Here is a 15,741-nt window from a genome sequence, read left to right on the forward strand (position 1 = left end):
TTTATTGCCCTGTGGAGGAACCAGCTGACCTAATCACTCTGGGCTTTGTGATTCATGTGAGGAATAGTAACTGGTGTCAGCCAGAAAAGAAACATCCGAAGCTTTGAGCAAATTTCCATTAAAATAAGTCTTTTTGTATTATGACATTTATTTCATGAAACATTAACTTCATTTTCTGCAGACTGTTTTAACATTTTGAGTTAAAGGTTTTCTCTCACTTTTGCATTACTAGATAACTATAATAATGCAGGGCATATCATAAAGTTTGCAGAGAGATGTACGTCTGAAACTGTTACAGTTCAAAAATAGAAATGAAAAAAAGTCCAAAGAGAAAACTGTCAGTGAAAATTGGTAGCAATTGGATATGTATGTAAATTACAAAAACTAATCTACCAAGATTCATAGGGCAAATAACTCCAGCTACTATTACTTGGCACCAAATAAAAACATTAAAAACATTTCATTGTAAGTGCAGCTGCTAGAGAAATGAACAGATAAACATAAATTGAACATAAATGGCTGCAGGCAAACTGGAGTAGCAAACAGAAAAAGGACAAGGAAAAAAATGTTGTTTGCATACATGTGTGGGCCTGTGTACAGAGTGTTATACTCATGTAAACATCTGAGAGTCTCAGACATGGAGGGGATTGTCAAGGATCCCCAGCCCAGAAAGTTTCCCAGGTGGAAAACCTTCAGTCGCTCTCCCCAGGAATGGAGCCAAGCCCTGGCTGCAGGTGAGGAAGTGTGTGCAGAACAGGGCCCTGCTGCTGGTCTGGAGATGCTGACCATGGTCAGTGATAGAAGGGATGGAAGGATAACATCAGGCTCTGAACTTCATGCCTTGCTGACCGATAAATTTAATACTTTAGGCTGTTGTATAAGAACTTATGTAAAGTCTCAGGCCAAAACCTGATATAATTTTTAGGAATTTAAATATGAAATTACTCCATAATTCCCAATAGTAAGGGTGAAAACTGAGGTTATACTTTATCACTCCTCCCCTTCCATTCTAGTCTCAGAGTCCCAGCTAGGTATATCTTTCAATTAATTCCTTTCCCTAAGGACACCCAGTAATAAACATCAAAGCCACATATCAATTAGTGACCACCAAAAACCCATATAAATCCATGTAGATGCATATGCACAGATAAACTCCCCTCCTCCTTCCAGGCACATAAATGCCTTAAATAATTCTCTGCAGTTTCCTAGGAACCACACTCCAGATGTGGTATTTAAGAGTGAATGTGGCTAACGTTTATTAGACTTGAACTGTATTGTGGGTAATTGTCCAGTAATAACCTTTGGTAAATTATATGAAGCCTTTACTTTACTTAACAGGGAACGCAGGCTCCCCAAACTCTAATATTATCATCATTCAAGATAATGAGCAACACAAACCATTCTATTACCAATCTAAAAGCAATAAATGTCAAAGTAAAGAACTATGCAATATTCTGGCCTGGAAGAACAAAGGACAAAAGTAATGATAATGCCTTTTTATATTTGCAGTCTATTATATCATGCATAACAAATGACCCTGTAATTGTAGACATTGTTATTTCAACAGGTTGTAAAGGGAAAGTGCTGGGGGTGGAAAGGCAGTGTTTTGAACACTGCCCCGAAAAATGCTGTAGGGCTGGTAAATTGGAATGCCTGATGATTTATTTGAATTTTATCCTGTTGGATTATTCTGAAGCTGTTTTTTTTTTACCACCACAGTCATGTGGTGCAGTGGGACACCAAATCCTGGCAGCACTGATGGCTTTACCAGTGACTTGGTGACAGCCCCAGCCCTCCTCTGACATGAGCATAAGCAGGAGCAACAATACCATTTCAAACACAGGTGATTGATCTATGGAAATTTCTAATTTGGGCATTTACAGACCATTCAGAGGTCACACAGCTTTTGGGCATTCATTCATTATAAGCTGCTACAAATAAGGGGCTCTCTCTACTGCTCAGCATGTGCTGCTATAGTTCAGGTGCTCCTGGATTTCTACAGTGACTTCACTTTGAGCTATCCTGGATCAATTTTCTTTTGTAAGCAAAAGCAGAAGCTAGTAGGCTATTTGATCAGCATTCAGGGAAATTTTTTTAAATGTTGGGGAAAAAAATTGCCAGAAACTTGGGAAGCCAATGGCTCAGCTACCCCTATGTAAGAGTAGGATAGTTCTGACTGTTTTGCATCTTATATTCATTGCCTATTTTGAGAAAAGCATTTTAATAAAAAAATGCTGTCTCTTAGCTCACATACACTTCATGCCAGTGTGTCTTCAAAGACAGCCATTTACTAAAAGAAATATTTAAATGGCTCTACTCTTTCTGGTTGAAAGAACTGCTTCATTGCAGCTTTGATGAAGGCAATTAGCACACAGGGCAGTTATCCTTTAGAACTCATTCACCAATATGCACAGCCAAATTCTGATACCAGATACCCAGGTCTGAAATAAAGTCATCTATCCTTCTTTCTACACTTGTGGACATGATGAGTAGGATTTAGCTGAAAGGGTAAAGTTGAGAGCTCTTGGTCCAGAAATGAATTCTTTGCTGCCAATATATTGCCTTATATGGGGCTTCTATGACTACTTTGGGCAAGATGTAAAATATGACATTAAACTAAACTAACCTTGCTTGTTTAACAAGTTGCCTTTGTCATATGATTGTTGTTCAAAAGGGTCACATTACCACCTCAAAAATACGTCTGCAGTGTTTGTCAGAGGGAAAACAGGCCCCCAGAACAAAGCTGTAAAATTTAGGTTATTTGTACTGCTGCTGAAGAGAAGTGACAGGAAAAAACCAAGCATCAAGCAGTTCTTTTACATAACTTTCTTTTCTCAAGGAAAACAAATGATGAAACTTCTCAGCATTTGCATTTTCCCCATCAGCATGCATCCCAAACCTGTCAATGAGTGGCAGGGGGTGGCAGTGCCTGTCACATCTCTGCTTTTGGAAAAGATCAGAACCCTGATGGCACAGCCATACTGCAGTTTCCATAGCAGACCTCAGACAAGATGTTCCCCAGGAGAGTTTTTTGATATCACCATTTTTCAGGTAAGTTCCACGGTGATGATCACAGCTTGTGTTGTGTTTTATTTTTGCTCCTTCTTCCCCATATCTAAATGTGTGTTGTGCATTTATCTACACGTTCATCTGTTTCTGTTTGTCTGCAATTTTATATGGTAGCATCTGTGAGTGGTAGTTTTGTATAATAACATGAATATAAGTGAAATCAACAGTTGTGTTTAAGGGCTGTGTTCAGCAAGAAGAGGAGTTTTGGATGACTCCAAATATGGATTGACTGCTGGTGTGTGAAGAGGGACTTGGTTAAACAATTCTTCTAGATATCAAGATTATCATCCTCTTTTCCTGGGATACTACAGAAAAGAAACTCAGCTCCTTTCAGTCTGAAAAAAAAATGTCATCATATATCCAAGAGAATTGTATTTTGGCTCACTCTGCCCCATCCCAAATGGCATTTGGATGCTTATCAGACTTTGTCAAGTTCAGAAACTGTTCAGGAAAGAACCTTTGTGAACCACCCTCAGAGAAAAGTGTAAATGTTAATGCTGCCATTGAGCTGGGAGCAAGATAAGTGACAATGTCCAAGGTAGTCAGGAGAAAATAATTAGAAAAATTGTTATGAAATTACTTATATATTAAATTTTAATTCCCAAACTGAGTGGGAGGTCACAGGAATGTTCCAAGTATCAGCCTGAAGGCAGAAGTGTAACCACAAAGGTTTATTACTAATGGATGGAGTACCTTGGCATGGTGGAGAGATTTAGACCTAACTAAACAAGTTTGGATGCAGGTTGGTACACACCTACTAAATCCAGCACCTGGGAGCCCAGCATGTGCTGTGACCTGTTCACTGCTCCTCCACCAGCAATGAAAGAGCTGGAAAGTTGAAGAAGACTTGAAATAAATTTAAGAAAGCCCAGACAGACTGCCCAATGAGCTGCTCTGCCTGTCTTATGCTCAGGCAAATGACAATGCGCTTTAATGGAGAATATTTATAATGGCATTTTGCACACTAATGGAGGGTTCTGAGGTATTTTCTGCACCTTGGAGATGGAGGGATGTGTTAGAAGGGATTTGCATGGAATGATAGTGCAGAGTCTTGTGGGACTTCCACGATTTCAAATAATCTCATCACATATATTCTGGAAGGAAGTGCTAATTAAAAGTATAAAAAAACATATGTGGTATTTGTGAAGCTGCTATCCAAAGCTGTATTGCTGCATCTGTTCTACATTGCAATTAGTCACAGTTAAATCAGAAAATAAGATATCTGAACTCTGCACTTCTAAAACTGCAAGTCCCTCCCCCACAAAAAGCAGGCACAGTGCACCTGTAATGCAATAGTGGGAAAAGCAAAATATCAGCCCATAAGCAGAATGTAGGGGTCCTTTGTGTTCCAGTGTTACTAAAATTTATTACAAGAGGTTATTAAAAAAAAAGAATATTATTAGTGGAAATTACAATTAATATTAGGAAAGAAGTAGGAGATTTTTCTTTGTTGGTTTTGTGACTTGTGGTCCATCTTACATCTTAACCTAGAACTTATGGTGGTACAATGATTTTCCGTGGCATCCAAAATCAGCACTCTCCACTGATCTGCTCACAGGAGTAGAAATGAGGAGAAAATCCACTTTGGTACAGCATGTTCTTAATGGCTGTTCACAGTTTTGAAATGTGAAAGGACAGTAATGCTGATTTTTTTTTTTTTATTTTAGCCCTTTACTTGCTCTATATTTACTGTGGGTTTGACAACAATTCTTGGTGCCTTATTTTTACATGTCGGATCCCCTCTTTCTGAATCTTCTCTTTTATTTATGAAAAAAAATTATTTTCTAAATAAAGAAGACAGGCAATAATAAAGAAGTCTAATAAAGAAGACAGGCAATTCTACCACAGATGGGGCCCAGGCCTCAGGGAAAGCAGGTAACCTTCCCAGAAAGTGTCTGAATTTCCCATTTCCAGTACATTTTATCAGTAGGCAGTCTCCCAGTTCCATGTGTATAAAATACAGTGTAGAACTCCCAAACAAATAGATGGGAAAGTACCTATACAATAATTGTTTTTATTAATGTGTAATTTAGCACTAAATATGCCAGATATTATCTTCTTTTTCAGCTGTTATTAGAGGCTTATGGGATGCTCTTCATCAATAATGTTCCAGAGCCCTGTACTTATAATTAGAGCTGGGTGAAATATTCATCCCAAACAATATTTATCATAAATTTATGCTCTCCATTTCCTGGAAGAGCACTACTTGCTTTTATGTTTATTGGGTAGGACAGCCTGCTGCTTTCCAAGGGCTCTCAATTTCGGGTTTACAAGGTCCACCTACAAATTTCTTATGCCAAGATTTTTATTTTCTCTCAGAGGTGATGGGGGATGTTGCTTCCTGAGGGGCAGCACTGAGGAGTTACTCCTCATTATTTGCCTGGTAACTGCTGAGGCAGAGGAGAGGTTTCTGAAGGTGTGACCTTTCTCTGGAGGGAAATATCTTATTTCAGAGTAGCTCCCAACAAATTGATTTGTCATTCATACACAGTTGTGGTTCACTGATGCTGTTTTGTTCTGGGCCAACCAGGCCTCATGAATATTATTCACTGTGGTCTGAGCACCTCTTTTTGAGGTCAGCCAAGCTTTTTTTGGCTCTGGCTTCCAGAGTGTGCGTAAGCTCATCTGAGCTCATCTGACTTGAGCTGTTAGAGGATGTTAATATGGTCTGGCAGCTTGTCTGCTGAATCCCATGGGGTGGGGAGCTGTGGCTTTCTCTCCATCTCTCACTTGTGCACACAGCTGCAGCACAGGCTGTGATTTATCCCTGGAGCTCAGCTCAGCTCCCCTCAGCCACTTGTTCCTCCCCAATGGTAGAAAACTCCAAGGGTAAAAGGGAGAAAATTCATGAGTTGGGATCAGGACAGCCAAATAGGTAAAGCAAAAGCTGCACACACAGGCAAAGCACAGCAAGGAATTCTTTCTCCTTCCCATGGGCAGGCAGGTTCAGCCATCCCCAGGAGAGCAAGGCTCCCTCACATGGAATGGTGCCTTGGGATCAAAATTGCACAGCTCTGAACATCATCTCTTCCTTCTTCCTCCAGGTTTGTTGCTCAGCATGACCCCCAGAAGGTCTGGGATATCCCTGTGGTCATTTGGGGTCAGCTGTGCTGGCAGGATGTTGTGAGAAACAGAAAAAGCCTCATTGTTGTGTGAGCAATAACTAAACCACCACAAATCCAAAGTGCAACCCCACACAAGTTACCAGGAAGAGAAAACATCCTGCTCTCATTCTTGTTCTGCTCAGTTATGCTCATCTCTGACCCTGTGGTGCAGTTGGAGTGGTTGGTCATTGTCTTTCCTCTTTTTTTCTGGTGTGGCAGGGGTTTCAAATGAGAGGAATTTCTGGGGTTGATTCCATGGTGCCTGCAGGGAAGTTACTCTTGTGTTCACACCGTGAATCTTGAGCGTTCTCTCAAATAAAAGGAAAATGAGATTTCTTAAGAGAGGAGATGAGAAAGTCCCAGCTTTTTTGTTTGTGAACATAAATTTACAATAAGATTGTAGTATAAACAGTTAAAATACACAGAGTATTTTAACTGAATATTCTGTATTATAACTACTCTATATTTTAACTGAATACACTGTACTGTGTACAGTGCTTTTGCTTTGTTTTCAAGTCACTAAAAGGAAAAAGAAGCTGCACCTTTTAGTCACATTATTCCTTATGTTTCTTGCAATATTTAACAGAGAAAATAGAAAGAACCAAGTCTTTAAGAAAATTGCTCTGTGGTGGGTGCTGATTGTATTCCTGTGATTTGTGAACATGTTTTCCTTGCAACTATCTTTTCAGAATGTCACAAAGTGGGTCTGAAATGGTTTTTGGTGCTGATAAAATGATAGGGATTTTTTTTTTTTTAAATATCCTATGCAAAATCCATCTAAATTTGTCAGTTTATACATCTTTCCTGATCATCCACTTCTGGTATCCAAACTCTCAATTGCCAAAAAAAGCAAGCTAGTCTGACATTTTCATTTATGTATAAATTTTTTTTTATTAAAAAATTTGTAGCAATTATTTGGTATAAATATAAAGTTGTCTGGGATTTGCTTGGCTGGTTTGCTTTCGTATAGTTTTCTCCTTATCTAGCAAAGACCAAGACATGTAGTGAAGGGGAAATAGACCCTTAATATAAAAAAAAAGGTAAATTTATCTGATTATTTGCATGACTGCTTTACTCCTGGTAATTTGAGTAAAATAGATAAAATGAATTCTGATTGCAGTAAGGGAAAGAAAATCACTCTATGCTTAAAATATCATTGATTTCTTTTTCATACCACCAAAAAGACAGCATTAATTGTCACCCACGTGATGCACAACATTCATATTGTCCCAGAAAGTTTATATACTATTTAAGATTTATTCAGATTCTTAATAACAAAGGTTTTATGGCCTGCCTGGTGGAAGCCAGGGAGGATGGGGCTGTTGCCAGATGAATGTGGAGTATATATTTCCCCAGAAACAATAAAAATGTTGTACCTGAAGATGATTTTACCTCTGTCTGTGAGCACCTGTGGTTACAGCAATACCATGTTTGCATTCTCCAGCCAAATCCAGATTAGCAGGTTCTGAACTCATTAAAAAACTACAGATAATCAGAAAAAAAAGAGTAGGAAGGGACAGGAGGAATTCTGAGGGGAAATGAGTGAAATATTTTTTTTCTTTTACAGAAGATACAGTGATTTTCAAACACTTGCAATATTAGGGGGAAAAAAGGTTTACAATGCAAATCAGTGGAATCTAATCTAGTCTAATTAATATCCATGAAAATCCCATCTCTTACCATCTTAGAGAGGTATTCTGATTTCAGTTAATGCTCTAACAATATAAATATAGTACAAACAATATAAATATAAAAATAATATAATAAATACAATATAACATAACATAAACAATAAGGAAAACAATGATAATCCCGAAATCACAATCATCTATCCTCTGGCTCACAGTGACTCTCTGGAGCCCATTCTGCCTCCAGGGTGTGGTAAAACTGACACCAAGCAAATATTCTCTGGGGAGAACATGAGGGAAAGGACATAAGGAAAGGGAGACTAACCAGCTTTATAACCCTGGGAGTATTTCAAATGCTAAATATTTCAGCAAATGAGTGTCTCTGAGGATATTACTGCTAAAACTAGTGTAATAGGGACAGGACAGCATGTCTCTGTTAATGACGTTTGGAGGTTTTTGGGGTTTCTGTTTTTTTGGTGGGCTTTTTTTGGTTGTTGTTTGGTTTGGTTTGGTTTGTTTTCGGTTTTTTTCCCTCATTAAAAACATGCCTCAGTGTCTCTACCTCACTCTGTGAAGTTAAAAAAAGTCCCTCATCTGTCAGAATGTAAGTTAAGTCATCTCTCTTCAAAACTCTATTTCTCTTCTTCAGATATCCTTTCTCTCCTTCATCCTAGCTCGTTCCATTGCCTTAAGAAAAAATCCTCTCAGGTGCTTAGGAAACTATATTTCCTCAGAAACTACAGGTTTACCTTGGTTCTTCTCTCTATTTTCTTTATTAAACTATTTAAAATAAATATTTTATCTGAAATATAAGGAATAAGAAATGGGGAAGATATGACCTAGTTTCCTTTTTCTTCTTCTTCTTCTTCTTCCGCGGTATTTTCAGTAATTCTTAAGAGGATTTCCTCAAATGTCCTTTCCAATATTCTGCTTTCCTTCCCACAATCTCTTTTGTTTTAATATTCATGAAGGACCTGGAGCTGGGTGAGATGTGGCTCTGTCACTGCCTGGGATGAGAGGAGCTCGGTGTAAGGAAGAGCATTTCTCTCAGAAGGCAGAAATAGAGTAAGTGGGAGGATGAAGGGAGTCTTTCAGAGCCAGTAAAATCTTGCTTTTCTGGAAACACAAAAAGTTAGATATCATGAGGTAGAATACTTTAAGTTCAGAAGGCAGTTTGTCTGATCTTCTCACATGCCCTGCTACATTTTTCAGATTTTACTGAAATAATTCTGAATTTATTTTTTTTTAAAATGGAGATTGAAGTTGAGAACAAAGTAAAGACACATTTGCATTTAACTAGGTCTAGTGATTTCAAACACCTCTCAGTTAAATACAGGCATCCACCCGACTAAATGGGCCTTTATTCACAGGAGCATTATATTAGTCCATGGACAGACATTTCATTTGCTTCTCACATGAATTTTCAATATTTTCAAGTATTGAAGTTCTCTTCAAAATATTATTTTTTTCATTTGTTGTAGTGTTACCATTTACAGTCATTTTGATCATCACTACATAAACAGCTTTTTATTTCTTTCAGGTTTGTTAAAATCTTAAGAATATCATCAGTTACCTTATCCTAATCTAAGTTATAAAGGGAATTAGAGTTCTAATTATCTTAAAGTAGTTTATCTTTCACTGTAACAAGTGTAATAATTGACATTTTCAAGTTTGACTGATGACCTGAGGACCCCTCCTTGTAAGGAGTGGTTTGCCTGGGGAATTTTGTTTGGGAAGACCCCAGGAATTCTGTAGGTTTACAGGTATCCAGCTGCTCTGCAAAGGTAGTTCTGGTAGCTGCTGTGAAATTGTAGAGAATTATTTTTGACAAAACGGGAATGCTTGGAAGTTGAGTCATAAGTCTCTCCTCTGGAGAAGAAATAATTTTTTCATAATAGCAGAGACAAGATAGGAAATTTAAAGGCAGAATTTTTCACCAAGTATTTCTTATTTCTTTTTTTCTTTAGTGCATATTGCTGGAAAAAATCCTTGGCACTATAGAACATGGATCTGAGGAAAGACAGATTTCACCTTAGCAGAAGGCAGTCAGTATTTCTGAAAAAATGTAGAATTTTTATTTAATTTAATTTGTCTTTTTTACTGGAGCATTAATGAAATAACATACATATTTTTTAACTTAGGCTCTCACCTTGAAAATAATTTGCCTTGGCAAATTTGCTTTAAAATGCAAGCAAAATGGATGTGATGTAAGGTTTTTGTTCCTCTCCTGAAGCTTCCCCACTGTTCAGTGTTTCAACCAGAGAAATTTATTTCTTGCAGGCTCAGTAGTAGCATCAAAAATAAGTGCTGACAAACAGAGCATTTCTACAGACAATGACAAGCTCTGTTCGAAGCCAGCAGTGTTTGGGGATTATTTTTTTTTTCTTTTTTCTTCTTTTAAATGCAAGTACTGAAGTTTACTGTAGTGCAGAGTGAAATCTGAGACACGACATGACATGAAATTCCATGACAGTTGGAATTTCTGCTGTATGAAGAATTTACCCTTAGTCCATGGCCTTTGCCAGACTCTCACAGCACTGAGGAGAAATGTTTATAATAATTAGCAAGGCTTAATTTGTCACTGAGACTCTTTTGGTTATTTGAACTTAATAAATCCAATTTTTTTTTGTTGTTGTTGTTAAAGAAGAAATTTCTGAGCCTTCCATAAATAAAGTGTCGGCTTCTGATCACTGCTGTACAGTGAAACCAGTTTATTTTCCAGCTTCAGTATTCTCTGGAACCTGATTGATTTTTATATTGCTTTTCTGCCTGAACATGGGTTCCATCTTCCCAGATGAAAACCTGATACCCTTTCTTCATGGAGCTCTGGACACATTTGAAGAGAAAATGTCATTTTGCGCGATGAGATCAGAGACACCAATGCTAAACTGCAGCATAAGAATTGATAAATTCAGTAATCTCATGGATACTTTTTGTTGCAAATGGCTTCTTGATTGGGTTGGTTTTGCTGTAGAGCAAGAGCAGGTGTGCCTTGAGGGGTTGTGTTGTTTTACAGGGAAGTGACCTGTCTAAAGGGAACTGGGAGTGCTCGTGGCTTTTAGATGCTTCTCTCTAGAAATTAAATGCTTGTTCCAGCATATTTCATCCTCAAAAATGGCAATGATCACTTAATTTCTTTTGAAGTGAAGGACTCACCCAATGGAAGATATAGTAACCTCTGTCCCTGTGTATGAAGTACTGAGAATTTAGTTCTAGGATCAATAAACCCAGGGCTGGTTTGAATTGTAAAAACACAAGCTGAGAAGTACTGACTGCAGTGTGAGGAAGTTAAATAGGAAAAGTTCAGCTCCATCTCACATCAAGCTTGCACTGTCTGCATTACCCCCAAATAACCTTGCCAGCATTATGATTTTTTTAACCTTCTCTCTATAAAGGCCTTAACAATATTAAATATTTATATTTATTAATATAAATAAAATATATTTATTTTATATTAATAAAATAAACACCAGCAATAGCCTTCACTGCATTTTCCAAAGGGAATTTTGTTACAAATTTTTGTCTGTGTTTTCTTGAGCTCTTTTGTGTTTTTAAGCTGTTTTGGAATATATTTTGGCCTCTTTTGAGTCTCCTATTCACCTCCAAATTACAGTGGCTGTTCCCACACTTCTCCTCTTGTCCTGACACAGAGGAGGAACCAGGGTGTCTCTGCAGCCTGGGCAGACTGTCAGTCATTTGGAAAAAATCCTCTTGGCTCAACTCTAGCCTGTGAGAGCCAAGTAGGCTGATGGCATTCACCCTGAGACAGAAACCACTGTCTTTCTGAATGGGAGATTACAAGAAATTCCTGTATGTCTAGTATAGGGGGTATAGATGTATATATTAATCTACAAACCTATATATATATATATTTAAATAAATATAATATAAAAATATATAGATAATATATAATAATATCACATATAATATATTATCATTATACATATACTACAATATAAAAATATATAATATTTATATTTTATATACAAATAAAAATAAATATTTATTTATCTATTTATTTATTTATTTAAAATGACAGCTGGAAAGTACTTAAATATTAACTGCAGACAAACTCTGACACTATAGAAGGCCAGGAGCCCTGTGCCAGGAGCTGGAAGGGATCCTCATCTCATCATCCCCTGCCTGGCCAGGCTGGGAGCAGCAGCTCAGCCTTTGACCCTGGGTGGAGCCCATTTGTGTCCCCTGGTCATGTCCTGGCCCACAGGGGTGGCCTGCTGGCCCTGTCACTCTGCACCCCTCAGAAAGAGCTGGAGAGCAGAAGTTTGTCGAGATGGTTTTGTCTGTGCAGTGGGTTTGTTGCTGAGATCTCAGGGTATGAAAAGCCAAAATGAATCCCGATCTTGGTCTATTCTCAGCAACTGAACATAATGTGTCTTTTATAACATTCTGCTGCTTGGAGTGCTCAGCCAGCTCTTCCAAATTCAGTGTGTGCCTCGCCAGTCTACAGTCTCACAGAAATTTAGTGCTCTATATGAGCCAGGCTGAGCAGAATAATATATATATATATATATATAATTACACAATCATTTGCAAGGTATTTAGTGTTTATAGGCTTTTGTTGATATCTGATTTTTTCCTGAGGTCTGAGTGATATTTTATAAAATTCATATCAGGTCCCTGGACATTATAGAATATAAACACGTTAAAAGTGGGCTGATGCTAAAATTGTATTAACCAAATAATGCAGAATGTAAAAGCTATGTTTCTATGAAACTCTCTTCTCACAGTGGCAACACCAGGTCTGGTCTATTTGGCAGAAAGAGGAAAAGTAAAGAGGAGATGACCAGGAAAAGATAACAGCTGGGTAAATGTTGTGCTTATCTTGAACCTGGAGCTGTGTTTAGAAACCGTATTCATAATCAGAGATGATAACCAGATAATTTCCATTATTAAAAAGCAATTAAATTTTTAAAAGTCTGAAAATGTTTGCTACTTTTGTTTGATTCAGTTCTAATAGCATTACATAGCTTTTCGTTTAATCCTGATTCTTTTAGCTTTTATTTTTTCTTGTATACAAAAGATGCCAATATTTTACCTTTTTCATCAACAGAAAAGAGAACAGAGAGGAAAATGAGGGAGTGTTTATTTCAGAAACTTAGAACTCTAAATCCTTCAAAATAGCTGAAAAGTTGGGAAGGCTCTTGTTGTTAAAATAAACATGTAAATTTAACCCTAACCATTGTAATAGCTTTATTCTCATGAGAACTGAATTGAAGAGATTAATTAAAAACCCCTTGTGAATTGAAAGAAATGGGAGAGGAAACATCTCTTACCCAAAACAGCCACAGTGACTCCAAGGGATGATATTTTGAGTAGTTGTGTGGTTCACTGGGGAAGGGAGGGCTGTGAAGGTAGCTTGGAATGTATTTGTTCTTTTAAGGCAGGTCTGACAAAGAGAAATAGAAGTAGAGGCAGACAGGCTGGGTCTAGTTATACTCACTTTTAACTCAGTCATTTGCATCAAACTGCACTGCAGCACAATCAAACAAAGTGGAAACAAAAGCCACTGAATTTTCTGCATCACAGCAGAACAGAAGGAAGCCAGAAAGTCTCATTTGTGCCCTACTGGTAGATCTGTAATATTTTTCTCATTCAGATTAGTATTATCTGCTGCTTCACTTTTTGTGAGGGGATGGTGGAGGTGGTGAGGCAGAAAGGTGTTTCCATGCAAAGCCAGGCTAATTAAAAAAATTTTCTCATTACAAATACCACACTGGTGCTGTTCTGTGCACCTGCAACTTTCATGTGTGCACACAGACTGGGCTGGGCCTTATCAGCCCTGAATAAATTGGAATTAGGGTTTCCCATGGAATTTGAGCAATCCTCAGTTGCTCCATTCCCCTTCGTTTTCGCAAATTCCAGAGGGTTTATTGCTTGCCTTGGAGAAATTGCTACAAGGGGGTCTGTACAGGGAATTCAATTTTCCAGGGAGAGTCATAAGCAACGATACAACTTGCAGAAGATCTAAATTGCATCTTCAGCATTCCCGGTGATGCACTGAATTTTGGAGTCCACCTTGCACTAGAAGCTCTTTTAAAGAAGAATGTGCACATGGGCATACATCCATCCCTACCCCTAATCTACCCTTATTTATTAAAAATATTTCAGTGTTAAAATAAAATGTAAAAATCTTCTTACACTTTTTCCACAATTATATTTTGGTATCACATAGTATTTGCCAAATCAGTTAAAAGATGAATTTATTCCTGATATCTATTTAAGCCTGTTTACGAATTAAATTGCCTCTGGATTAATTAAACAATGATTCCCACCAGCAGTGCACCCAGCATGAGGTTCGTTGTTTCTCCTTTAACCACTTGCTTTTAGGTTTTTGTGAAGGGTGTAGAAAAGAAAAAAAATGGAGCTAATGAGCTAATTTGATGTTTCTGGAAGAGCAGCCTTTTGTAAGATGCTTTGATTACATGGCAGAGCAGCTTCTATGAAGACCTATTTGGCTAAGCAGGGCTTCTTAACTCCAAACAGGGGGAAAAATTTACAAAATGACTGCTCAAGTGAGTACAACAAGAACAAGGAAGATGATCTTAACAAGCCCTGGGAGGCAGATCATTAGCTGGAATTCCTACAGCAGTAAATGTATCTGCCACACAACTTCAGTATCTCTGAGGTTCTGTGCAAGCCCCATCCTGTGCTCATGGGACTTTTTTTATTGTGTACAGTGCTTTTTCTTTGTTTTCAAGTCACTAAAAGGAAAAAGAATCTGCACCTTTTAGTCACATTATTCGTTTTGTTTCTTGCAATTGATGTCTTAATTTTGCCTCCTTGCACTACTGCAATATTTTTCTGTGTTTCTGTTTTCTATCTTTCAAAATATTCAGAGCAGAAAGCAGAGAGAAGAAACTGAGAGTTGAGGAGGTGATGGAGGAACCTTCATAAAATTAAATTCCTTTTCCATTCAATCCTTTATCCTGTGTGAAGAATGTCAGTGTTGCACAGTAAAACAATATTTGGGTCACAGATTGCTTTGTATTTTGTGGAATCTTGCAGTAAGAGAATTCTCACTGCCAGTATCTCATGCAAGATGACTGCTGTAAAATCTGACTTTGCAAGCATTGTAGGCACTAAAAAAAATTTAAGGGATTTTGTTTTGTTTTGTTTTGTTTTAATTTAAGGTGGATTGCAATTTAAGCAAATTTGATCTCAGTGTGCCCCTTGGAAACTTTAGTTCAGGTTTTTATTTAATTTCTTAGCTCTTCTGTTGGCTTTCTCTTTTCCCATCAGCAAAACCAGTGCCCTCAAGATAAAAGCAGAATGTAAACAAACTCCATTGCATATTCCAAATGTTATTTCTCACTTATCATTTAGATTAGCATTTTCTTGTGTATGTGTGTGTAATTGGAAAAAGTGATAAAGCATTGGCACAAAGAATTAAATATAAGAGGAAAAGCCACATAGAAGATTCATATTTGGAGTCTTCCACAGCACTCTGACATGCACAGCCATGGATCTCTGATCAATAACAATCTCTTTTCAAACAATCTGAAGTTAACATCAGGTCTTATTCCTCAATAGAGCACCAAGAAGATGAAACAAAATGAGGAAATTGCCTCCCTGGTGCTGTTTTGATACCCCCCTTGTGAACCTCTCTTTGGTAAGGCCATCCAAATAAGACAGGAACAACACAAATCTGTATGAACTTGATAAATGCTACAGTTATGTATTGATTTTTTTCAGCAGGCCTTTTACACGTTGTTAATGGCTGTGGTTGAAAGAGGCTTAACTCACAATTCCTGGCCAACTGTAATTCATGTCTCAGCATTTCTTCAAAGCTGATTGACTCTTGCCTGTAATTATGGTTTATATCCTTCTTTTACACCCCTGGTTTCGTAGGTGTCTGCATGATCTGGTTACATGATGCAGGGAAGCTCAGAGCTGCAAATTCCTCCTTTCCAGAACTGCAA

This window comes from Anomalospiza imberbis, chromosome 2 (genome assembly GCF_031753505.1).
Source record: "Anomalospiza imberbis isolate Cuckoo-Finch-1a 21T00152 chromosome 2, ASM3175350v1, whole genome shotgun sequence".
Taxonomy (NCBI): Eukaryota; Metazoa; Chordata; class Aves; order Passeriformes; family Viduidae; genus Anomalospiza; species Anomalospiza imberbis.